At 36.8% G+C, this 27,842-nt stretch overlaps 1 long non-coding RNA gene across 1 annotated transcript; it reads left to right on the top strand.

The window, feature by feature from the left end:
- Positions 1–5,820: 5,820 nt before the first annotated feature.
- On the top strand, positions 5,821–6,550 carry LOC145233075 (uncharacterized). Its single transcript, XR_013861010.1, has 2 exons — positions 5,821–6,223; positions 6,346–6,550. It is a non-coding gene; the product is annotated as an uncharacterized LOC145233075 (long non-coding RNA).
- The last annotated feature ends 21,292 nt before the right edge of the window (positions 6,551–27,842 follow it).

Below are 27,842 nucleotides of genomic sequence, written 5' to 3'. Positions count from 1 at the left end.
CTGACCAGATTGCTTGACTTTATGTCCATCACTCTTCCTGCTTGCGCTTCTGCCATGGTTACGGCCAACCAGTTCGGTTGTGCGACGTTCCACCACGCTACCGGTTGGTTTCACCATTATTTGTTGATGCACCCGCTGATGTTCTAAAATAAAAGTCGTCCAGGTTTTAAACAAAAATGAAAGTTTAGTTCATGGCGCATTTCGTTAAACAACTATCTCTCGTTTTTACGCGACACTTGTTTTGCACCTTTTTCATCAATCTTTTACGAATTACGTGACTCAAGGAGACATAAACGGGAGTGACTGATGTGACCCTCATATCACTGATGATGGGCATTTTCCGTAACGTTTGATTAATAAAGAATGTCGCTTTTTACGTCTATTTGAGCCGTTATTTTCATCGTTGAACTTATAAACAGACCCGTGTATGGCGTTCGTTAAACAACACTTAAGAAATCGTTTGGTTTGTGTAATTTGATTCGCTGTAAAAGCTGTAACGCAAAATTATATTTTTGGTAAAATAAGTTGTCAATAGTCGTTTTAAACCACTCTGCTTAAGTCACCTATTACATGTATTGTTGTGATAGCGCAGAATGCAGATTGTCGACCGCTTTCATACGAAACAATACTACTCACTTTTCTTGTTTGATGACGTTCCAGAATGCATGGCCTTCTTACCAGAGCTGTCCTTGTTGCTAGAACGTTTACTGGAAACTTCTTCAATTGTCCGATGCCCGCACACACTACCAGATGGTTTAACGATTTGGTATTCGCGCACCCGCCTATGTGCTATAAACAAATAAAAAAATCTTGATTTGTTAAGTTTAATTGCTGCAACTCGGCGTCAAACACAACATTCAAATAAACAAAGTTGTTTACTTGTTTGGTTTCCGTGATTATGCGGCATATTTTTGAATTCAGCCTGGCCTGATTCACCTTTTACCGATACAGTTAATCTGCAACACAACATAAATGACATTGTTTTAAAAAAAATATGCAACACAAAATGAATTACAATTTTCAAAAATATTAATGGGTTTCTCCGACTTTGTTTTCTTTACTTACCAAATTTGTTTGCCAGCAAATTTATTGCTGGTAAGGTTTTTTTAATTCACGATGCAAGTTTTCAAAGTTAGAAACAGGGACAATTAACGAATGAGTTCACCACTGAACATGCGCAGCTCAGTCGGTAGGGCGCGAGTCCCAGAAAGACTCGTAAGTCCGAATCCCACCGAAGTCTACGCCTTGCCTTTGAGATGACCAAATAAGTCAAGATGACTTGTTGAGATTTATTGAACAAGTTGAGACGGACAAAACAAATTGTAGCAGCACAATTGCACTAAAATATTCACCAAGTCGGAATTAGCTGCCGAACGTTAAGACGTATTATAGAAGGTACAGTTGGTGGAGAGTTGATTAACGCGCCGCAGCTATCGTAACAAAACATTTAGGGTTAAAGCATCATTCTGCATGATAAATGTTCTTTTACTCAAAAACATAACTTTATTACCAAAAAATACTCCAAACATTGCTACTATATTTCAAGTTTAAAAAGGGATTAGGAATCCAGCACTTTTCGTAAGCAATTCATCATAACTACGATGTTAAATAATTGTCTAATCGTATTAAGGAATATATGTAAAAAAGTTCACATGAATGCGGTCGAGCGTTCTAGTTTACAAAAGGTTGAGAGCTGCAAAGCATCGTTTTAGTAGTTACAAACTATCAACAAAATACAATGTAAGATGGCAGAAATAAAACAATATAATTACATAGCTGATAACAAGCTAAACTTCAATCCTTGCCACTGTGCCAGCTTACCCCAATCCAGCAATCAATCAACTGTGCGCATTTGCCCTCGAGTCTCGTTCTTATATCCGCTCCCTATCACGATTCGTGAATTTCGTTTTACTCCGTCTCTTCTGAGTTGGTCCCCTGCAATAGTGCTATGCTCGTTTGTGGTCGTTTTGTGTTACAATAATTGCTTCATGTACAATAATTCACATGATCACTTAGTACCCTTCTTTTCTTTTCCTTTTTTAATTCGCAAACAGTAACGAGTCAATGACTCGATGGTCAATTTATTTTTTGATCTCGCCGACCCGGTCATGCAGTTATTACTTTCGTTATTGTTTTATCTCTAAAGATATTCATAAACTCATAACTGGACATGCGTAGCTCAGTTGGGAACGCTGAATTACATACACTGCTGCCTGCCTCATATGCTGTACATGTCAGACTAAACACACATGCGCATGTATGTTTCGTTTTTCATTTCATCAACCTTAACTTTATAACTTTCTTGATTTATTGCCAAAAATTTGCAATTTAATTATTTGCGATTAACAATCTTTTTGTGGTACATAACTTTGGGAAGTGAGTCACGCGATATGTTATTAGATACTTATGACGTAACGGTGGAAGTCACGGGATGTTTTCTTAACAGAAAATTTTTCGACTATTGCTTTATATGGAAAAAAATGAGAGGTTTTGTGAGCATCGCGAACGTGGTTGAGCAACTTACTCAAGATAGCAATAAAACGTGTATGTAAGAGGTTAAAAACGTCACGTGCCAAGTCATGGGATGCTCGAGCGGAAATGCAACCGATTTGGTATGCAAAACTCAAGTGGACTAGCCTTTATTTGGTGATTGTCTTGGTTATTGTCAGCATCTCAAACATTGCAACACAACCAATCATAATCATTACAACTAACTATCAAACTTTGTTGCCAACCTGCTAAAAAGGGATAGCGCCTATCAGGCAGCGAATGGTTAATTAAAGTCCTGTCCATATTACTTTATACGTCTGGAGTTGTCGAGTCCAATGTTAGATCGTCGCACTTTAGGTTTACATGAGGCACCAAACCAAATAAAATCTGTACTTTTTTTGCTTACGGTAGGTTCGTTAAAGCATTGTGGTGCGTGTGATAGCTCAGACTTATTGGTTAGCCTGCCAAAGGCCGAATCACATACACCGCTGCCTGCCTCGTACGTTGAGCATGTCACATTTCAGTACAGGAATGACACAACCTTATCAGTGCCGGATTAACCATTAGGCAAAATAGGCACTTGCCTACAGGCCAGTCAAAAATCCAGGCCAAAAATCCAATCATTGTCTTTGTGACAATGATTTGGCAACACTGATAATTCTAATTTTTTAGTTGGCAACCCTGATTTTCGGGCCACTTATAAAATGTGCCTACAGGCCAGCAGACCCTTAATCGGGCACTGAACTATATGTCAATACCTACACACGCATGTGCATGTATGTTTCATTCCTTATCACTGGGTTCAGTGAGACCTAATCATACTAAAAACACAGTAAGTCAGACATATCAGCATGTTATTTAAATGCTTACTTGCATTCAACCATCTTTCCGTGTTATTACTAACATAATACAGAACTTTTTAGCTTGCACTCAACTTGTGAAGCGGGTCACGTGATATGTTATGGGATACTGATGACGTCACAGTGCAAGTCACAGGGTGCTTTGTCAACATTACAAACAACATCACATCTTTTCTATTTTTTTAATGTAATAGTTTAATAACTGGAGAGTATAATATTTTTTCAACTGCTACGTGTAAAATGAAACCGCTATTTTATCTGTTAAACCAATGGTCTTGAGTCTTTTTTGGAAAATCGCCCTCTTACAGGGCTCTGCGTCAAAATCCCACCATTAGATTATTATTTTGTATGAAACTTTGTTCTTTTGTTTGAGCAGAGGTTGGTAACTAACAGCCCACTGGCCAGGTTAATTTCACCTACATAAGCAGGATTGGGGATAGTTTGTAACATTAAAGCTTAGACATTATTACGATTACGCTCGACATACCCCGCATGTAATTCTGTAGCGTCCTCACGTGTTTATCATAGCTTTGGTTCGACAAAATTCGTCTAAGCTGTTGTGGAGCGCTTTAAGATCGGACCAAACCAGAGGATTAATAAATAATTTTAACTACAGTAATTGGGGCTCAATCTGCAGAACATAGTAAGGTTTTTATTTAGTTTAAAGTACTACGTTGGGAGAAATAAAAATAAAAATTGTAGTGTGTGGCAAATTAAAACGTTTCGCCTGACTGACTTCGTTCCAATTACGTTGATCTAGTGCTAGGGTAAAAAGGTTTATTTTCGGCGCGCAAATGTGTGTTTTTGACGCCAACTTGTTGCAAAGGTACATTGCAGCAAAGTTTTTATTATTAAAAAACTGTGATTATGTACGTTGGCTTACTTGTGTTAGTTTACAAGTTCGAACATATGCAACAGTTTAAGCTACAATGACATTGCAAAAATTTAATTGTTATCCCTGCAAGTCGACGAACTTGTCTGCAATTAGTTTTAGCTTAAAAGCATGTCACCTGTGTAAACTAAAAGTTGTTGTAAACCAACTTTTGTTTAGTGACTCTGTACAAAACAGATCCCTGGGGACGCCGTTCTTGAGGCAGCGTATAGCCTGCTTTGCTGACCGTTGCTGGTTTTGAATACAAAGCTACGGTTGCAGACGAACTCCATGATCATTCTAACCATGCGCTTGTCCGGCAACATGCAGAGCAGTTTGTAGTTAAAGCCCCGGTGCCAGACTCTGTCGTAGGCAGCTGTAAGGTCCAAGAAAAAGGCATCAGCCTTCTTTTTCGCTTCAAAGCTTCCCTTAAGATCTTGGGTGAGTAGGGTGACTTGGTCCATAGTGAATCTTTCGCGTCTAAAACCAGCCTGCTCCTGGGGGAGTTGTTGATCGATGACTGGCTCAAAGCGAGTGTGAATTAAGCGTTCAAAGACCTTAAAGTGGATGCAGAGTAGAGAGATTGGGCGGTAGCTCTTTGCTTCATCCAGAGGTTTGTTTGGCTTTGGGATTGCGACTACTGTCGCTTTTCTCCAGATTTTCGGAATCTTGAGCTGACGCATGCAGGTGTTATGAAAGTTGCACAACCAGGATTTTAGCGCGGTTCCGACATGAAGCAACAACTCTGGAAAAGAGAAACTCTGGCTAAAGTAGGGTGGACCGGCGTTGCTTGCCAAGTTGACAAGTTGCTCTCCGTCTGTGCTGCTTGAGAGACTTTATTGGCATGGGCAAGCTGTTCGATGATGTAAAGCTTGCATTAAGTGAGTCCTTCCACATTTAGCTGCATGATGTCGAACCCAAAACTATTACTACACGGGGAAAGTGTAGAGGTTGTCCTGGGTTTGGCTGTTTTGTGGACGGCTCCTCCTGGAATTGGAACGGTAGTCCTTATGACAGCATCTGCTCGGCAACAGAGGTCGTATTTGCGCAGATGACTTATGCCTTAGCGGGAGGGGCCTCGTGTAGGCTTCTTTCAGCATACAAACCAATAAAACATGTGTCTTGCAAAATTTCATATAATTGTACGAACATGAACTGAAAGCTTTTAACATGTTTATGTTAAGAAACATGGGAAGACTGTCACAAAAGCTCCTTGCAAAAAAACTTTCAAAAGCTCCAACGAAAGAGAAAAATGTCTTAAAGAAAAAACAAAAAGCTGAATTAGAAAAGACATGCGTTTACAAATAAAAAAATATCAATATTAAAAAAAAATTTTGTTGTTACCTGCCATTTTTGTTAATAATTGTCTTAATTTTTGTAAAAAGTCGATGTTGTGTGGTCTTGGAAAAGCAGGTAATGTAAATTTTGTTGCCTGGTGCCCGGCATTAGTTGTGCATGCGTTACAGGTTTTCGTTATGTTTTGTGGTCTTTGCTATTTTTTGCGTCTAAACAACAGTCTGACCATTGGTAACAATATGTATAGAATCGAATTTATTTTAAAATCACAAAACCGAGAATAGAAGAAAATGGCAGAAAAGTTGGAAAATCATCATTTGAATATATTGGGCCCGACGAAGGAATCGGGCCAGCGTTGAATATTGCTGGCATTTCCAAAGCAATGGAACAGAAGGAAAATCATCTGCTGTATCCGGCTCTCACTTCAAACGTAAAAAAATAATAATGTTTGTTACATCGCAAATTACTGTTTTTGTCTACCGTTTCCCCATATTGTAAATTTCAGTGTAAATAGCGCTATCATGTGGATAGTTTCGCGCCTCGTGTTCGACAAGTTTGCTGGAAACGTCAGTAGTTCGTTTCTTGTGTCTAGGAAACTACTGTAGTTTGTTTTTCAGGAAAATTAAGTAACTCTTTTGTTAAATTTAAAGTAACCTGTTGCTGCGCACATAAAGTCTGCCAGTAATTCGTGTCCAAGTTGTTTTTGGTAAGTGTTGTTTTATTTGCTTGTTTATCTTGGTCAACATTATGCCAATAACCATTGTCTTGTATTGTTAAATCCTTGTTGTGACATTATGCCTGGTCTAAAGTGTACTCTGTTATTTACAGTTTGACTTGATTGCTCGTCGACAAATAACTTTAAAGTCCTGGTCAAAACGTTTCGGTAAGAGTGTAATATTATAAAACCGGCGTTTTTCATTGTGTTTATGCCATGATATTTACTTTAGAAAACCGTCCGCCAGTCTAAAAGTAACTGCATCCTGCTAATTGAAGCCATCAGGGGCTTTGTTTCAAATAAATTGTTACAACCTTGTGTGGAGTGTTAGCTGGAAGAAGCCTGTAGTTGGGATTTGGCAGGCGCGTTTTTGATCCAAATTAGAAGTACCAGAGTGGACGTCTGTGCCCACCAGGAGCACCGAAGTAGACGTTACAATGTTGTAACAAACAAATTCGGAACCTTCTGTGTATATATATATATTTACATATGTAATTTTTTTGCCGACACACGTAAGGAGATCCCCGTGATTGGATGTAATAGTAGATAAATTGCTACCTAAAGATGTTAAAATGACTTGACACTGATAGGATTGCACAATTATGTTAGATAGAAGTCAACCAATATGTCGTTGCATAACAATTACTTTTCGCCTGTGAAAAATTTTTGCCTTGGTTCAACTAAAAGAACTGTTTATGAAAATCAATGCAAAACCATAATCGTTACAACGCCATAGACATTTAATGTACTACACTTACTTGTGTGTTGTGTCTTATGTTGCTCATGTAACGTCAAAAAAGTGAAACGACCTTTTCAGTAAAGGTTTACACATGTGCTTTTGCTGCGACAAACACAAACAAAAAGCTTGCGAACAAAAGCCTTTCGTACTGTGATTTACATATGAGTGTGCCGTGATCGCTGGTCTGCAAAGACGCTTCAGGGCTGATCCCAGTTATGAATTTATGTTCATCATAATTGCATTGTAAAGCGTTCCATATTTTTCTTTACAAACCATTCTTGCGTTCAGAATGTGCATGATTTGCAATTAGATGTTTGCTTAGACTTACAACTTCGGTCCAAATTTTTACGTGGTGTCTGCGTGCATGACTATAACCACCATCATTAACGTTCTTGGGTGCTTTTCAACGTTATTGCTGTGTGGTTTAATTTTAATATCTTATCGGTCAGTTCAAATAACATGCTCTATTTTTGTAATTGTATTACTGTTCCAATATTTTCAGCTAAAGGGTGGTTCATGTTACTCTTTTGCAAAGGATCATATTGCAAAGAAGTATTATGATATTCTAATGGTATCACATAGTAAGTTGACCATTATCACAATTAATATTACTACTGTGTGATCAATCCCTGTATCCTTGACTTCATTTTGCTTCCATATGTTTTAAGCTTCATAAATATTTAAACATGCTTCTCCATTGTCATAGGTTGCAAGCAATTGTAGAGCTTTAAGGTAGTTTGTAAAAAAACGATGTTTTTAATTTTCCCTATTTATATAAGTAGAAGAAGGTGTCCATCCACAAGGTGTCAGTGTTGTTTCATTATAAACGGTTACGCTGCGACTGTCTTATATCTACTTGGTCTTGCTGCCCTGCTGGGTTATTAACAACGTTTACAATTTCGGTTTAAGGTAGAAGGTTTTATTACTTTCACATAAAATAAATTCTTTTAACAATAAACTGCATTTCACAAAAACTGCGTTAAACGTGAGTAGAGATCGGCAAAGGTTCATTTTCGTCAAATTTCGGAACAAGATAAGGATCCAACTAAAATTTTGGTAACATACAGGAAAACCATCTCAAAACGAAAATGTGCACTGTGTGTGCAAAAATGTGCGCACATTGTGCAAAATACGCTCGCATGCCCGTCTTCATCTTTGTAGTATCAGTATTGATTTTTAACATCGACAGACATTTTCACTTGTTTTCAGAATCGCTTTCCTTCAGTCTACCACAACACAAGTTTCTTTTAAAATCGGTTTTGAGCAGTCATTTCTACTCTTTTAATGCCGATCCACCAGTAATTTTTCCTACTCTCTATCCCAGCTTAAATTCCTAAAAGGTGACCTTATGTATTGGAAAAACATTTAACGTATGGTATTAATTTCATTTCACTTTGTGAGATTACGTTACACAAGATAACCAATGACAGGTTGATGTACCGCAAACAAGGCAAATAAGACATGATAAACATGATCACTATTGTGCGCGTCTAATTGCCTTATTTTGTTACCGGCGTTAAAAGCATTGCTCGGCTCTTGGCCGTCGCCCTTGTCATTGGTTTGGACAAATTTAGTTTGCTGGGATAGATATCTAAGTGCTGCACAACGGTAAAAATGGGTGACACGAAGTACAAGGTAAAAACCATTAAACGTTGATAAAAACGCACGCAGAATGGTTGCAAACGGGTGTACCTGATGCGAGGCATTGCGCGACCGCTAGATATTAAACAAAGAGAGTGGTGTTGATCTTTGTTTAATTCAGGATTGTGTTGTTGTATGATATTTTACAAAGATTCGGTTTCGGCCGAAAAAATTGTTTCGATTCGGCCGAAACCGAATCTTTTACGAACACAAATGTAAAGCGAAAACTTTTCGCTTTTGTTTCTGCTTAATTTTTTTTACCACAAAAGCTTTTAAACTACGCTACTAAAATCGCTTCGACTAACTTGTATCGTTATAATGATTTAAAAGTATGATAATTTTTTATCTCCGGAGAAAAGTACATAAAGTAATTCATTGGCAGGCTGACAACCATGGCCAAAGCCACCTTAAACCCAAAGGAACTAAAATGACAATGAAACACAACTATTCTGTTGTGTAGCACCACTGTAATAGAAAAACTCTTTGTTTTATGTCAAACTTTGTTTTTATGTAGCGTACGACTTCTCCCGACATCAAAAATAGTTCGGATAATTGGGCCGAATTTATTTGGACAGAACTGCCGTATATTCGGTTTCGGCCGGTGCTTCTCTAGTTTAAACCATTTGTGCTCGCGTAAGACCACAAGACCCGCTTTTTTACTGACCAAGGAAAGCTTTGTAATATAACAGGCCAAAAGGCAATTATTGTTTCAGTTCACCTGGGCCGGGCAAAAACGTACACCAGTTTTATATTTCCAGAAATAGTTCTTACATTTCAATAAAATTTATTTTAAGCGACATTGTCCGCAGCAAAGATTACTAAAATTATTTAACTTGCAACTATCTGATTCATGACATAATGTGAACCCCGAGCTACCGAAAAAGAAAAGCATTTAAACATATTGTTGAATTATTTTAATTTGCATTTTTCTAACATTTGCATTAACTTTGTACACAAAACGGTAAAAATTTTGGAATAAGTTTAAAATAAATTTATGTTGATGAAGTGTTCGTCGACATCAATCAGCAAATTTTAAGCAAGCTTGTTAATTGGGAAACTGTTGTTGCTGTTATTGACAGGGAAACATAATGGACGACCAACGTCATAACGCATTTGCTGGTAAGTTTTTTCAATAAATTAAACTTTAATCAGCTCTACCTTTTAGTCCCGTTTTATCATATTAAATTAGTTTTAAAATGTGCAATATAAGTGCGTTGTTTATCAAGTGACATAAAACACATATAGAAATGCCACCCAGCCTTTTACTCAGTACTTTATTTTTAATTTAGTTTTAAACCAAACTTTCTTTGTTATTTTTTTATTTCCACGTTTGTGGTATCGTGTTTAAATACTGGAATACAGCAAACAAAAAAGTTTTCATTTGTAATGTCCTAAGAAATTTTTCAATCAGGTGAAGAACTTAAAGGTAGCTTGACTCTAAGACACCTTTCGCATTTTCATACGTTTGTGATATTAACAACATAACTTACGAAGCAAATCAATTTTGGTTGACCTACGGCAGAGCGGCAACGATATTCTTTGTACGCTACTGCCCCGGATGATAAAGTGGACGAATTAAGAGCTCGTCTGCCAGTGAACGCCCTAGTGTTCGGAAAAAGTAGAAGGTGTGGACAGTTCTGATAATCGAACAAAACAATTTTTTATTAATTTAAGGACACAAACATTTAATGTAAATGGTGATTTGTCAGGTTTTGTATTTTGTTTTCAAATTATAGTTGTACCTTTCCAAATAATTTGCATTTTTCATAAACTTGTATGTTCTAAAAGATTTCAAACTGCTCTGCGTAATTGTGTTGTTATTTTAAACTTATATGTGTAACTTTATGTGGCATATGTACTTTCACCGATGCTATGTAAATATGTTTTTTTTACTCAGTTGTATTGTACATTTTTTACAACTATATGTTGCTTCGAACAAGTGCAGGTATGTTAGTAGTGCAGAGAAAAACTAGTAATAATGGGTGGCAATCAATCTGCTGTTCGAGCCGATGAAACAAGGGAAAGAGAATTGGAAACAAGAAGGGAAACTACTGCCATCGAAGTTGACGTTGTTAAGGCAAGGCAACGTGAGTTAAAGGATCAATATGTGATCAGTAACAACTTCACCTTCCACACAGTACACACAATATCATATATTGTAAATACTTTGTCTAGAATTAAATAACTAAATAGTTTTTATTTAAGGGAAAACGATGTTGAAAATGTCAGTTCCGGATCACAAAGAAGACGGAACACAAGAAGGCCAATGGAAAACAGAGTTAAAAACCAGTGCTAATAATTTGAAACAAATGACTGAAGATTTTGCCAACCGACAACTAGCCATTGAAAATAAGAAATACCTGACAAACGATAAATAAATTGGAATATTTTGCTTCTGTGCTGAAATTTTTGTATCTACACTTGTATAAATTCTGGTTTTTGAAATGTTTTACCCAAGATATTGTGTTTGTGAATTTTTACCGCGAATGTGATACGAATCAATTTGTATACTTTTAAAATGGACTTCATGAAAATGTAAAATAAGATTATGCAATGTTTTGAATGGAATTGGTCTGTTGTAAATATAAAAATTTTGTTGTGTTACAGCTAAATAATCCTGTATTTGATTAAATTTGTTAACAACCCGTATCTTTGAAACATGGGAGGAGGGCCATCGAAACTTGAAGAAGCTCAAGTGCGAGAAAGCAGAGCTTTGGCGGAAAAAAGAAAAGCTCAACTTGAACAAGCTCATGAAGACACAACTGAAGGTAAAAAGTTGCTTACCAGTGTTCAACAAATTTAATTCCAATGACGCAAACCACAATTGTGACATGTTGTAAGTACTTTTAATGAAGGGCAACTAAGTGTTATATATTTTAGTTTTAATAACCTGCAAAATATTTTGCACTGATTTAATGATAAAAATAACCCAAAGGGACGTGAATAGCGACATGTTTTATTGTTCTTCCAGCAGTTGCCCACGCCATTATCAGTGATATGAATGGCCACATCAGTTACACTCATTTTAGTCAAGAAAAATATTGATAAAAAATGTGCAAAACAAGCGTCGCGTAAAAGTCAGTTTACTTACAAATCGTTAACAAACAAATCGTTACTGATGCTTTTCTCACAGACAGAGTTCATCTTAAAATCGCAGAACCCAGGATAGAAAAGGGTGGCAAAAAAGTTGGACAATCAAAATTTGAATATGAGGGAACGGGTGATGGGACGAAATATGCATTGGATATTGCGCGTACGAACCGGGAAACAATTGAATACGAGGCCCAACGCCAGGCTATTTGTGACTCTTAAAAAAAGCTATTTCAAAACACAAAACATTTTGAAATGCTTGTACATAATATGCCTTATTTGTGTGGCTGTTTATTGGTGAATGGTTTTTGTCGACTTTAACTGAAGTAGACTTTATTTAACAGTTCGATAATTTAACGCGACTATTTGAAATTAAATCAAGTATACAAAACTATTGACCACATTTCAATGACATTATAATTGTTGTGGTGTTTCTGTTTTTTGGGGTTACATTTTTCTATTGTGAATATGTAGTTTGTAAGTAACAGGTTTATATTATTTGAAGCATTTTTTGCGAACAATTGTCTTATTACTATTAAAATGTTTTATCTTTGTTTAGATGTACTTTTTAATAGCGTTAGCAGGTTCCATTGTTGGTACTTATATTGCTGCCGGAGGTGGAGATAACGGGCGTTGGAAAAATTTAAGAAGCATTGAACGAGAAACTGAAGAACTTGAAAGCGAAAATGATCAACGTGAAATCGAGTTACAGCAGCTTAGAAACGGTATGCCAACATTTTCTCCACTCCACTACATACTAACAAGGACCACAGGCAATAGCTTTTCCTCACATCACAAACTATATTAGCATTTGCTTTAGGGTTTTAAAGCAGAAGTAACTTTTAATCGTTGTACATAACGTTTTTAAACAAAGTACAATCATCTGTGCTTTTTTTCTATTTTATTTGACTACTACCGAATTTAAAGCGACTGACGTTTTTCAGATCAACGCCGAATAAAAATTAAATACGCTGGACCAGTTCACCACAAAGACGGAACCCAGAGTGGACAACACACCCTGGAAATCGAAACCAACACATCGAATTTAAAACAAATTGCTGTTGCACACAGACAAAATCTGTTGGCTATAAAACATAAATAGTCATGTTTTGTAACGGGAAACCGATTGTTTTGTTTAATGAACTAGTATTATTTCTGATGTTTAATGTAGATGCGTGTTTTACCAAAAAATATTAGATCTGGGTTACATTATTCTGGCAGTGTTTTGTGTGCAGATAGAAGAATAACAACTTTACCGTTTAAGTCTGTGCCTCAATATTTTCGTTAAAACATGTGACTTGTAAATCCGTTTTGTTTCCTAATATAGTCATTAAGTTAAATCCCGATCAGACGTTTTATTACCTTGTTGCATACATAGTTGACATTCGATCATAAGAAAATTTGTGTCAAAAAAGTGTGCCTGTTATATTTGTTTAAAAAACCTCTGTTGCTAAACAATCGCCTGTACAGTAATTTGGCGTCTAAAAGTGTAGTTGTGTTTTCCCTGACGAAAGTTGAAACCTTTGTGCTGTGTAATTAAATGTGTTCTCTTGTTATGCTTGACAAAAGTATGCGGCGCTTGTTTAGGTGGGGAAGTTGCTCCTGAGGACTCGCATTGTCAGTTTAATGTAATACAGCGAAGCCAGTTGCAGAGCTGGTTGGGCAAATATGGAGCGGATTGTTTAGTGCAATTGTGTCGCTATGTGTTCTTTCACCAACCGAAATAAACTTAACTCAACTCAACTCATTAGCCGAGTAAGTTTGGTGAATGTTTAGACCAGAGAAATTATTCTGAATCTAACTTTAACGAAAACTAAATGTCTCAATGTTAATATATATTAATGCACTTACATCAAAAAATGATTTGTGGCAATAAATTACAAAAATTAACCCAAGATGTTTCAAATAAGGTTATTTAATGAAACAAATACTATGATGAACTCTTAACCGTGGTCAATATCGTGTTGCAGATTAACAGACAGGCATTAGCCTGACTAGGTTCGGAAATTAAGTTATGCTAGTAAAGAATGGGAAACAATAGTTGTACTAGTTTTTTATTACAAGGAGCACAAACATACTGTTTAAAAATGCCTCCCGTCCTCGCCCAACACGAGAAGACACTACAGCATTGTAGTGGGGCAGGGTCATATTGGAAACGAGAGGTCGCCTCGGGGTAACAAACCGAGGCCTTGTCAGCGTTGCCTATTTTGCTGCTTCACAAGCAAGCTTTTGTGGACATCAAACTAGATAAAATTGAAAACCTTTATGTATAAGACAATTAAACTTTGACCATACGCCAAATAGCATTGCTTCTAGGCAATATACAAATACCAGTGAGCTAAACTCAAAACACACCTTTTCGATTAAACTCTGCTGAGTGGCGAAAAACTGCAGGAGGAAGAATGGAAAATCGTTTATCATTTTGATAAAGAGTGTGTTGCACTGGTTATGTGCCTTTGAGTTTATAGTCCGAGTATTTCAACTTGGCCAAATTCTTTTTATCGTTTTTTAAACGTTTTTTTTTTTTCAATGGACAGATAAAAGCCGCTGAATACAAAATATGTAGATTCTTTTTCTGACCATTAATATTTGGTGTTTGGTGTTTAAACATCAACAAATACATCAAAACTCGAAATTAGAAGCACGCGACAATAACTTTAAAGGAAAAAAGGTGAATTTTTCCCCAAGTTACTGAACTGGCTAAAATTAGATTAAAGCGGTTGTTTAGAAAAACTTTTTTTATAAATCAGGTTCACAAGTTGAATGCACTAACTACAGGCCAGTTTCACTGCTATCCCCGTTTGCTAAGATATTTGAAAAAATTATGTATCAACGTTTGTATGACTACGTTGAAAAAAATGGAATGTTTACAACTCACCAGTATGGTTTTCGATGCAATCGGTCCACCTCCCTGGCAATTTACGACATCCACGAAAGAGTGTTAGCCGCCCTTGACCAGAAGAAATATACATGCGCTATTTTCCTGGACTTATCAAAAGCGTTTGACACCGTCGATCACAAGGTTTTGTTGTGGAAGTTGGAGCACCTGTATGGAATACGGGGAGGCCCCTTACAATTACTATGTAGCTACTTACGTAACCGCAGGCAATGCACACGCATATCACATGTAACATCACAATTTCAATACGTTACGTGCGGTTGTCCTCAAGGTTCCTCCTTGGCTCCTCTTCTGTTTTCCCTTTATATTAATGACCTCCCCACTGCATCCCAATTCACAACCAAATTATTTGCGGATGACACGTGCCTTTGCATGTCATCAGAGTCTATAACTGATCTGCAGGAAAACGTAAACAAGGAACTCACACACGTGGACAATTGGATGCGACACAACAAATTATCACTAAACACCAGTAAAACAACGTACCTACTGTTTCGTCCTAGCAAGCGTTCTTTTTCCGACAAGTTTTCCATATTCATGGGATCGCAACAAGTACAGCGATCGACGAAAACAAAATACCTGGGAGTATACATCGACGATCAGTTAAATTGGAAACACCATATAACGTATGTCGAAAGAAAATTGGCTCAAGCTTGCGGTATAGTGTATAAGCTTCGCGATTACCTTGGAGAAAAGTTTCTCCGAATTATTTATTACTCATTTGCATACTCCCATCTGCAATATGCCGTCGCCGCTTGGGGCAGTGGCTGCACCGCATCACTGCATAACCTCAACATTAAACACAATAAAATCTTGCGAGCTATTACTCGGAGTACCTACCGATGTCGCGCCACCCCCATATACTACCATATGCGCCTTCTGAAAATTAGAGACATCTATAAACTAGAATTAGCCAAACTGGTTCACGCGTTTCATTCTGGTGCACTACCTTCCACATACAACACCCTGTTTACACCTATTTCGTCAGTCCATGCTCACAACACCAGAAGGGCCGACAGTCAGAATTATTTTTATCCCCGCGCAAACACCGCCGTTGGCTCAAGGTCAATTTGCTATCGAGGTCCAAAAGTATGGGAAGAAATACCACACGTCACAAAGTCGCTCGCACGCTCCTCCTTTAGGAAAAAATACCGTTCGCATCTACTGATGCAATACCATCAATCTCGAACTAATACATCTCGAAGTCCAGGCCCCCAGCCCCCCCTAAACAATTAATTTATAGCCTTGTTTCCTTTTCCTTCTCCACATACTCTGATTTTTTGTTTTTATTTCCTTTCCCACAGTTTTATTCCAGTGTTATTTTTTTGTTATCGCTTTTTAATATTTGTTTATTTTGTGCATAAACAACATTACGTAGTCACACATAAAAGGGCAAAGTACTGCCGTAGGATTTGACTTTTTCAGATCTGCCACCTGGGACGAGAACAGTCATCACCTTCTACTTCCACACCGTTCAACATCGGAGATCCCCGCCATCGATCCTACGAAACCTAGGAAGCAGAGGAGATAAGCGACGGACACTTCAGAACCAACTTCCATCGCAACGAACTGTCCTCGGGACACCCGGGTCTGCCTACGGGATCACAGGAAACGTTCCGAGGAACCGAGCTGGTGTTTCCGTTTAGGCGGGTTTCATTTGGCCAGCAGAACCCGCGGGTTCAACCACCGTCTTATGCAACCGGACGTACCCCGCCAGGTTCGTGCGGTCGGTTGCGATCCTACGGCAGAACAAAACCCACAATACTTCAAGCATCATTCAAATAACGGGACACTTGACTCGATAACCAACGGTTTTTTTCGGTGTCCTTGCTGTGTTTACTAAAATGTTCATCAATGACAATTGATTTAGTGACAATGCAAATAAAATTTTGACTTGACTTGACTTGACTTGACTTTTATATGTAGCTTTGGCTTAGATGGCCTAAATTTTTGTTGTAGTACCTTTGAAATTTATTTGTTCAGACTAGTTGAAATGGCAAAACAATGATATTAGATTGATAGCATTTTTGTTTTAATAAATAACGAATTTAATGTGTATATTTAATTGTTAAACTATATGTCGTTTATTGTGACAACAAAATAACTATTTTTGGGGTTTAGTGCGCGAACATTATTTGCTTCATTCTAAACTTTATAAAAAGAGCAGTACAACAGAAAACCAAAATAAATTGCGAAAACAGAAAAACCAGGAGTCTATTTTGATTCGCAGTTTTTTTGGGGGGGAAACGGGTTTTGTGTGTAAACCTATTGTTTTCGTTCAGCAAAGCAAGCACAAATTTTCAGTGATTTTTTCTTCCAAAAATAATAATAAGTTTTTTATTTAAATAAAATTTAGTGAAATTTCTCAATAACTTGGTTTGTTTTGAAATCAAACAAACTGGTGTGCGGCACATTTATTTTTATTATACCTAAAACCCTTAAACATATAAAACTCTTAAACTGTTTATCGCAATGTCAGATTTCGCTTGCTTTACCACAAAAATCTCCCGGATGTTATACGTGGCTGAGTGGAAGGCAAATGTGATTGGTCGCCTGCTGCACGCCCCAGACACCCACCTGAAATTCTCCTATGTATTTAATTCCGCATTCCATGGGAAATTTCAACACAAAAATGTTAAACAAAAATGTTCACACAGAACCACTGAAGCAAATAGCTTTTATTTATCAAACATCTGCAAATTGGCGATCAATGAAAATATCGAATAAATTTAGTTTGGTTATTTCCTTAATTTACAGCTAAATTATCTTATGAGTAGAAACAGGAAATATGTTTATGCGGTTGTAATCAGCATAGAATTAAAACACCTGGCGCAAATAAGCGAAAACACGCCTTTCTGAATAACGTAGCACTTATAATTTAACAATTAATCAAATTAATAAGCGTTTGGCTTAAAAGCTAGCGATTGTTAATTAATCCAATGCCTTTAATAAGCAATTATGACTTAGCAAAGTGATACATTACCATAGTCCTTGTTTTCCATGAAATTCCTAATTAAACGTGTGCATTCTAGGCTTAATATTTAAAAACTGTCGCCTGGTAAAAGCCTGCCACTTATTCAACAGTGAATAACGGACTAAATCGTTTGTCCAGAGCAATACAATGATATCTAGCAAACTGAGGTGATTACAAACGAAATTTGGTAGCAAAATATTTTTGCATGGTGTTGACAAATTAAGGTGACGCTTGCTTACGTTTTTCCTTTATTTCGGTTTCAAAAAAAAATGCAAAAACGAAACCATTTACATTTTTATTGAATTCCATTAAAAAATTGGCTATTACCCTCTCCCAAAAGTTCCATTTTTTGCATGGTACACCCACCGGAACTGTTTTTAAAACGTGGGCTGCTTTGTGCTAACAGCCAAACTAATAGTTCCACAGAAGTAGTGGGTCGAACAAAATTAAATTTCAATTTAATTCAGCATTAAAGATCAATCGCTAAGATGGCGACCGCCTTGTGTTCACAAGGTTGTAGGTTCTAACCCTATCTCGGTCGTTTATGTTTGCATGAGCCGGAAATATAAGCGACATTGCTCCAACCCAGTGGTTCCCGATGGGTTAAAAAAATAATTATGGTCACCAACTGCCTATTTAAAAAGGTTGCAACAAAACAGGCAGCTCGACGGCGAACTCATTGTGAGAATAGCGCATTCAGGCGTTGTCCGCCCACCGAGGACAAAAATGAAGAAAACGGACAATCGTAAAAACGCACTCACATTAGGAATACGGGTACAAAGTTTCGACGCAAAAAAATATTAGCTGACATATTAAAAAGTTAGGAATGTATGTTTGGTATAATTGACATGTTATGCCTTTTAGGCAACCAATGCCAACATACGTTACAACTTAGGAATAATTAAACTTTATTGGAAAGCTATTGATCCCAATTAAGATGATTTAAAACCGATAACCGATAGGAAAGTCATTTTCTAGTTTAAGACCACTTTAAACAAGTGGGAAAAGTGTTTTACGTTAGAAAACTTTGTGTAAGTGTAAGTTGTGTGAACAATTTTGAGGTTCTTCCGCAAACGCAAAAAGTTGTGCAATGAGCTGCCCTGTATTTGAAGCTTTCGATTGCAAATATACTACTGTATTGGTCGCTAGTTCTTAGCGCAGCACCAAAGCGTATTGTGTTAAGGCTACAGTTGTTTAGTAAAATGCTTTGAACTTTGCTTAGCTATAAATATATCCAGTTGGTTAACATTCTATGCGGTTTCGGTTCCGCTGAAATACTGTTCCCTACATCGGATTGCTCATTCGTCGAATGCGGGGGTGGGGTAACTTTTACCTACGTACGGTACTGGCATATATTGAGTTGCGTAACAGACTTTTCGCAGAGAGGTTACTTGTAACTCTGGTTTGAACCAGAGAGAGTTTTTTTTTGGTCAAAGTGTAGTTTTGTTGGCCAAGAAGGTTCAATTAGGCAATTTTCGAAGCATATTTTCAATTTTCAGTTTTATGAATTATTAAAGATTGTTTTTGCAGATTGTGTTAACTTTTTTATACCTAGCGTTCGTTTCGATACCCTAAACTTTTTTGTTGGAGTAACTTGAGAATAATTGTTCCGGCTAGTTTAAAGCAGGACAGTGTAAAAATTCCCTTACACTTATTAAATGGCAAAAAAGTGATATAACATTGATAAGCATTTTTTTAAATAACGAATTTAATTTGTATATTTAATTGTAAAACTATATGTTGTTTATGACAGCAAAATGTTTTGGGGCATTAGCGCTTAAAATTGTTTGCAACTATATTTTTTTTCTTTATTGCAAACTTTATTATTTAAAAAATTTAGTGGACTATCTTAACAATTTGGTTAGTTTTTTGTGATCAATGAAACTGGTACGCAGTACAATTACTTTTGTTACACCTAAAACTCTCAAGCATATAAATAAAGGTGAAAGTTTATTTCATAAAAACTGTAGTTTTTGTTACATACAATTTTCTTAAATTTTGTTCCCTTCCACCTGTTTATCCCAATGACAGCTTTCGTTGATTTTACCACAAAAACACCCGGATGTTCTACGTGGCTGAGTGGAAGGCAAATATGATTGGTCGCCGGCTGCACGCCCCACTGCTCCACACCCCTAAAATGCCAACAAAGCCACCTGTATTCATTCCACCCACATGAACTTGCGCATGTATTTACTTCGAAATTTCAAACGTGGGTTGCTTAGAAGAGCAACGAACGGTTGAACATGAATAGTAACAAAGAACCATTTCCTCCTAATATCAGCTCAATCTTTCTACAAATAGAAACAGGAAACACAGTTGTGTGGTTGTAAGTTGCACATATCCACCTGAACTATATTTAAAACGTGGGTTAGTTTGTGCTAACACCGAGATTTATTTCGTGAGGCACCTACAGTTGAACATAAAAAGTTATTTAAAAACATCCTTAAAGCAATAATATTAAAATGACATATTTACAATTCGGACAAGAGAATAAAAATTCATAATTTGAGTACTTTCCTGTGATTAAGTTTACTTATAAAGAGAATCAGATATTACGTCGGTCGACGTATAGTGCCTGTTTGGAACAAATAATAAACCCAATTATTTTATTAACTCATTTATCTAAACGAACTAACTGTTATGTTGACATATTTGGTATAAAGCGGTTCCTAGTTAATCAAATACCTTTGTTAAGCAATTATGTCTTATCAAAACAAAACTTTGTGTTTTGCGTCGAATTTCAAACTAAACATTTTTCTTTCGCTAAACCGCATACGAACCCCCAGATGTTCAACGTGGCTGAGGGGAGTAAAATGTGATTGGTGGCGAGCCGCACCCACACTTACCTTCCCTCTTAATTTCCAGTGAACCGTTGCGTGGTACACCCACCTGAACTTGACAATGTATTCAGCTCCCGCACTCCAGGAAAATGGGTTGCTTTGTGCCAACAGCTTAATTTGTTTGATGAGGGACTGTCAGCTAAAAACGGTTGGACATGAATAGTTAAACAAAACCATTGAAGCAAACTGTCTTTAAAAAAAAACATTTGCAAATTGACAATCAATCGGAAATTCCGACCCTCTTTGGAATAACCAATGAAATTAATTTCGCTATTTCCTCGTAATAACGGCTAAATTATCTTATGGATAGAAACAGGAAATACGGCTTTCCGGTAATATTTAAGTCGTGAACTTATTGAGTCGGATGCTGTTTTTGAATACGAAGTTGCATATTTATTCGAACACCTGGCGCAGTGCGCGAAAACATTTCTTTGAGTTAACGAGTTTGTAAATTAACGATTAATCAAATTAATAACCGTTCTACATTTGGCTTAAAAGCGATTTGTAATTAATCCAATATCAGCAAGCAGTTATGACGTAACAAAACAATACGTTACCATGGTCCGTGTTTCCATGACATTATTAATTAATCGTGTGTATTGTGAGCTTAATACTTCAAAAATGTCATCTGAACTATATTTAAAACGTGGACTGATTTGTGCTAACAGTCAAACTAACATTTTCACAGAACTAATGGGTCGAAAAAAAAATAAATTTCATTTTAATTCAGCATTAAAGATCAATCGCTAAGATGGCAACCTCCTTGTGTTGACAAGGTTGTGGGTCCTAACCTTATCTCAATTGCTTGTGGTGCGACGAGCAAGAAACTTAAGCAGCATTTCTCCAATCCAGTGATCCCCAAAGGGTTTAAATTAAATTTGGCTCACCTACTGCCCAATAAAAAATGTTGCGAACTCATTGTGAGCATAGCGCATTCAGGCGTTGTCCGCCCACCGAGGATAAAAATGAAGAAAACGAACTATCGTAAAACACCAGCAACACGGGTACAAAGTTTCGACGCAAAAAGTATTAGCTGACATAGGCCTACAAAGAAGTTTAGGATTGTTTGTTTGGTATAATTTGCATGTTATGCCTTTTAGGCAACCAATGCCAACATACGTTACAACTTAGGAATAATTAAACTTTATTGGAAAGTTACTTATCCCAACTGAGATGATTTAAAACCGATAACCGATAGGAAAGTCATTTTCTAGTTTTAGACCACTTTAACCAAGTGGAAAAAGTGTTTTACGTTAGAAAACTTTGTGTAAGTGTAAGTTGTGTAAAGTTTTTTGAGGTTCTTACGCAAACGCAAAAAGTTGTGCAATGAACTGTCCTGTATTTGAAGCTTTCGATTGCAAATATACTATTGGTCGCTAGTTCATAGCGCAGCACCAAAGCGTTTTGTCTTAAGACTACGGTTGTTTAGCACAATTCTTTTAACTTTGCTCAGCTATAAATATATCCAGTTGGTTGACATACTATGCGATTTCGGTTCCGCTGAAATACGTTCCGCTTATCAGATTGCTGATTCGTCGAATGCGGAGGTGGGGTAACTTTGACGTAATTAGGGTACTGGTATATACTAAGTTGCGTAACAGACTTTTCGTAGAGAGGTTGCTTGTAACTTGTTTGAACCAGGCAGAGGCTTTCTGTCAAAGTGTATGTCAGTTGAATAAACAAAGACGGTTTACGAAGCATATTTTCAATTTTTAGTTCTGTGATTGTTTTTGCTGAGTGTGTTAACCTTTTTATACTTAGCTTTCGTTTCGATACCCTAAACTTGTTGTAGTTCCTTTGAAAACAATGTTTTAGGCTATGTTAAAGCACGGCAGTGTAAAAATTCGCTTACACTTATTAAAAGGCAAAATAAGTGATTTAACTTTGTTTGGATTTTCTTTAAAGGCGGAATTTAATTTGTACATTTAATTGTTAAACTATATGTTGTGTATTGTGACGAAAATATATTTTGTGGGAAATAGCGCGCGAACATTGTTTGCGTTTTTTGCTTCATTCTTAACTTTATGAGAAGAGTACTACAATTGCACAGAAAACTAAAATAGATTGCGAAAACAGAAAGACCAGGAGTCTATTTTAATTCGCAGCTTTTATGTCATAAAAAAACTGGTAATTTTTGTATTGCTTTTGTTCAGCAAACCAATCAAAAAAGTTCAGTGATTTTTCTTTTAAAAATAATAATTTATTTATTCAAATAAAATTTAATAAACTATCGCAACAACTTGGTTTGTTTTTTGAAATCAAACAAACTGGTAAGCGGCACATTTATTTTTATTACACCTAAAACCTTAAACATACAAAACCCTTAAACTGTTTATCGCAATGTCAGATTTTGCTTGCTTTACCACAAAATCTCGAATGTTCTACGTGATGAGTGAAAGGCAAATGTGATTGGTCGCCTGTCGCACGCCCCAGTAACCCACCCCTAAAATGACAACAAAGCGTTGCAAAATACACCCACCTGAAATTCCCCCGTGTATTAAATTCCGCATTTCAAGGGAAATTTCAAACGTGGGTTGCTTAGGAGAGCAACGAATTCCTCGTGGTAACATTTATCTTATGAATAGAAACAGGAAACACAGAGTGGAGTCAAATGGTTTTGGTGGCCAGGCGCACCCACACTCACCCTCCTTCCTAATTGCCAGCAAACCGTTGCTGAATTCACCCACCTGAAATAAAGCATGTTTCACTTCCGCATTCCATAAAAACTTGGGTTGCTTTTCAAACGTGGGTTGCTTTGTGTTAACAACTAATTATGTCGAGTGAGACACGAACAGGAAACAAGAAATGTTTACACAGAATCAATGAAGCAAATGGCAATTATTTATCAAACGTCTACAAATTGGCGATCAATGAAAATACCGAATAAATTTAAGGAAATATGGTTATGTGGCTGTAATAAGCAAAGTATTAGAACTCCTGGCGCAAATATGCGAAAACACGCCTTTCTGATTAACATAGCACTTATAATTTAACAATAAATCGAATTAATAACCGTTTGGCTTAAAAGCTAGCAATTGTTAATTAATCCAATGCCTTTAATAAGCAATTATGACTTAACAAAGTGATACATTACCATAGTCCTTGTTTTCAATAAAATTCCTAATTAAACGTGCGCCCATTCTAGGCTTAATATTTGAAAATGTCGGCTGGTAAAAGCCTTCCACTTATCCAACTGTGAACAACGAACTAAATCGTATGTTTAAAGCAATACAATGATATCTAGCAAACTGAGGTGATTACAAACAAAATTTGGCGGCAAACTATTTTTGCATGGTGTAAACATATGTAGGTGGCGCTTGCTTACGTTTTTCCTTTATTGCAGTTGGGAAAAAATGCTATGTACACAATTCCAATGGTTATTATAGTTATGGTGCAGTTCGAGGTCCCAAGTTTAAACCAAACCTTTACATTTTATTGAAATACATTTAAAAATCCGCACCTACCCACTCCCAAAAGTTCCAGCAAAGCGTTGCATGGTACAACCACCGGAACTATATTTAAAACGTGGACTGATTTTAACAGCCAAACTAATAGTTTCACATATCTAGTAGGTCGAACAAAATCAAATTTCATTTTAATTCAGCATTAAAGATCAATCGCTACAATGGCAACCTCCTTAAGTTCACAAGGTTGTGGGTTCTAACCTTATCTCGGTCGCTGGTGGTGCCATGAGCAAGAAACTTAAGCAGCATTTCTCCAATCCAGTGGTCCCATTAATTTAAATTTGGCTCACCTACTGCCTAATTAAAGAAGTTGCGAACTCATTGTGAGCATAGCGTATTCAGGCGTTGTCCGCCCACCGAGAATAAAAATGAAGAAAACGAACAATCGTAAAACCGCGTGCACACCAGCAAGACGGGTACAAAGTTTCGACGCAAAAAGTATTAGCTGACATAGGCCTACAAAGAAGTTTAGGATTGTTTGTTTGGTATAATTTGCATGTTATGTCTTTTAGGCAACCAATGCCAACATACGTTACAACTTAGGAATAATTAAACTTTATTGGAAAGTTACTTATCCCAACTGAGATGATTTAAAACCGATAACCGATAGGAAAGTCATTTTCTAGTTTTAGACCACTTTAACCAAGTGGGAAAAGTGTTTTACGTTAGAAAACCTTGTGTAAGTGTAAGTTTTGTAAACAATTTTGAGGTTCTTACGCAAACGCAAAAAGTTGTGCAATGAGCTGCCCTGTATTTGAAGCTTTCGATTGCAAATATACAATTGGTCGCTAGTTCATAGCGCAGCACCAAAGCGTATTGTGTTAAGGCTACAGTTGTTTAGTAAAATGCTTTGAACTTTGCGCAGTACAATTACTTTTGTTACACCTAAAACTCTCAAGCATATAAATAAAGGTGAAAGTTTATTTCATACATATAAATAAAGGTGAAAGTTTATTTCTGAGTGGAAGGCAAATATGATTGGTCGCCGGCTGCACGCCCCACTGCTCCACACCCCTAAAATGCCAACAAAGCCACCTGTATTCATTCCACCCACATGAACTTGCGCATGTATTTACTTCGAAATTTCAAACGTGGGTTGCTTAGAAGAGCAACGAACGGTTGAACATGAATAGTAACAAAGAACCATTTCCTCCTAATATCAGCTCAATCTTTCTACAAATAGAAACAGGAAACACAGTTGTGTGGTTGTAAGTTGCACATATCCACCTGAACTATATTTAAAACGTGGGTTAGTTTGTGCTAACACCGAGATTTATTTCGTGAGGCACCTACAGTTGAACATAAAAAGTTATTTAAAAACATCCTAAAAGCAATAATATTAAAATGACATATTTACAATTCGGACAAGAGAATAAAAATTCATAATTTGAGTACTTTCCTGTGATTAAGTTTACTTTTAAAGAGAATCAGATATTACGGTCGGTCGACGTATAGTGCTTGTTTGGAACAAATAATAAACCCAATTATTTTTATTAACTCATTTATGTAAACGAACTAACTGTTATGTTGACATATTTGGTATAAAGCGGTTCCCAGTTAATCAAATACCTTTGTTAAGCAACTATGTCTTATCAAAACAAAACTTTGCGTTTTGCGTCGAATTTCAAACTAAACATTTTTCTTTCGCTAAACCGCAAACGAACCCCCAGATGTTCAACGTGGCTGAGGGGAGTAAAATATTATTGGTGGCCAGCCGCACCCACACTTACCTTCCCTCTTAATTTCCAGTGAACCGTTGCGTGGTACACCCACCTGAACTTGACCATGTCTTTCAGCTCCCGCACTCCAGGAAAATGGGTTGCTTTGTGCCAACAGCTTAATTTGTTTGGTGAGGCACTGTCAGCTAAAAACGGTTGGACATGAATAGTTAAACAAAACCATTGAAGCAAAGTGTCTTTGAAAAAAAAAAAACATTCGCAAATTGACAATCAATCGGAAATTCCGACCCTCTTTAAAATAACTAATGAAATTAATTTCGCTATTTCCTCGTAATAACGGCTAAATTATCTTATGGATAGAAACAGAAACAGGGGTGAAAGTTTATTTCATAAAAACTGTAGTTTTGTTACATCCAATTTTCTTAAATTTTGTTCCCTTCCACCTGTTTATCCCAATAACAGCTTTCGCTGGCTTTACCACAAAAAACACCCGGATGTTCTACGTGGCTGAGTGGAAGGCAAATGTGATTGGTCGCCGGCTACCCACTGCTCCACACCCCTAAAATGCCAACAAAGCCACCTGTTCCACCCACATGAACTTGCGCATGTATTTACTTCCGCATTGGGAAATTTGAAACGTGGGTTGCTTAGAAGAGCAACGAACGGTTGAACATGAATAGTAACAAAGAACCATTTCCTCCTAATATCAGCTCAATCTTTCTCACAAATAGAAACAGGAAACACAGTTGTGTGGTTGTAAGTTGCACATATCCACCTGAACTATATTTAAAACGTGGGTTAGTTTGTGCTAACACCGAGATTTATTTCGTGAGGCACCTACAGTTGAACATAAAAAGTTACCTAAAAACATCCTAAAAGCAATAATATTAAAATGAAACATTTACAATTTGGACAAGAGAATAAAAATTGATAATTTGAGTACTTTCCTGTGATTAAGTTTACTTATAAAGAGAATCAGATATTACGGTCGGGCGACGTATAGTGCCTGTTTGGAACAAATAATAAACCCAATTATTTTTATTAACTCATTTATCTAAACGAACTAACTGTTATGTTGACATATTTGGTATAAAGCGGTTCCTAGTTAATCAAATACCTTTGTTAAGCAACTATGTCTTATCAAAACAAAACTTTGTGTTTTGCGTCGAATTTCAAACTAAACATTTTTCTTTCGCTAAACCGCAAACGAACCCCCAGATGTTCAACGTGGCTGAGGGGAGTAAAATATTATTGGTGGCCAGCCGCACCCACACTTACCTTCCCTCTTAATTTCCAGTGAACCGTTGCGTGGTACACCCACCTGAACTTGACAATGTATTCAGCTCCCGCACTCCAGGAAAATGGGTTGCTTTGTGCCAACAGCTTAATTTGTTTGATGAGGCACTGTCAGCTAAAAACGGTTGGACATGAATTAAACAAAACCATTGAAGCAAACTGTCTTTTAAAAAAAAAACATTTGTAAATTGACAATCAATCGGAAATTCCGACCCTCTTTGGAATAACCAATGCAATTAATTTCGCTATTTCCTCGTAATAACGGCTAAATTATCTTATGGATAGAAACAGGAAATACGGCTTTCCGGTAATATTTTAGTCGTGAACTTTTTGATTGAGTCGGATGCTGTTTTTGCATACGAAGTTGCATATTTATTCGAACACCTGGCGCAGTGCGCGAAAACATTTCTTTGAGTTAACGAGTTTGTAAATTAACGATTAATCAAATTAATAACCGTTCTACATTTGGCTTAAAAGCGATTTGTAATTAATCCAATATCAGCAAGCAGTTATGACGTAACAAAACAATACGTTACCATGGTCCGTGTTTCCATGACATTATTAATTAATCGTGTGTATTGTGAGCTTAATACTTCAAAAATGTCATTTGATTTCCTCGTAGTAACAGCTAAATTTATCTTATGAATAGAAACAGGAAACACAGAATGGAGTCAAATGTTATTGGTGGCCAGCCGCACCCACTTCCTCCTAATTGCCAATGAACCGTTGCACAATACACCCTCCTGTATCCAATTACACCCCCCTGAAATTCCTCATGTATTCACTTCCACATTTCATGGCAAAATTCAAACACGGGTTACTTTGTGTAGCTAAATCTATTTGGCGAGGTTGAGGCACTTTTATCTAAAAACGGTTGGACATGAATAGTTACACAGAACCATTGAAGTAAACGTCATTTGAATCTAACCATTCGCAAATTGACGATTAATTGGAACAACGAATAAGTTTATTTGATTTCCTCTTAGTA

Source organism: Phallusia mammillata, chromosome 6 (assembly GCF_965637545.1).
Source record: "Phallusia mammillata chromosome 6, kaPhaMamm4.hap1.1, whole genome shotgun sequence".
In the NCBI taxonomy this organism is placed as follows: domain Eukaryota; kingdom Metazoa; phylum Chordata; class Ascidiacea; order Phlebobranchia; family Ascidiidae; genus Phallusia; species Phallusia mammillata.
The sequence above is the reverse complement of the archived record's forward strand: the minus strand, read 5'-3'. Positions and strand labels throughout refer to the sequence as shown.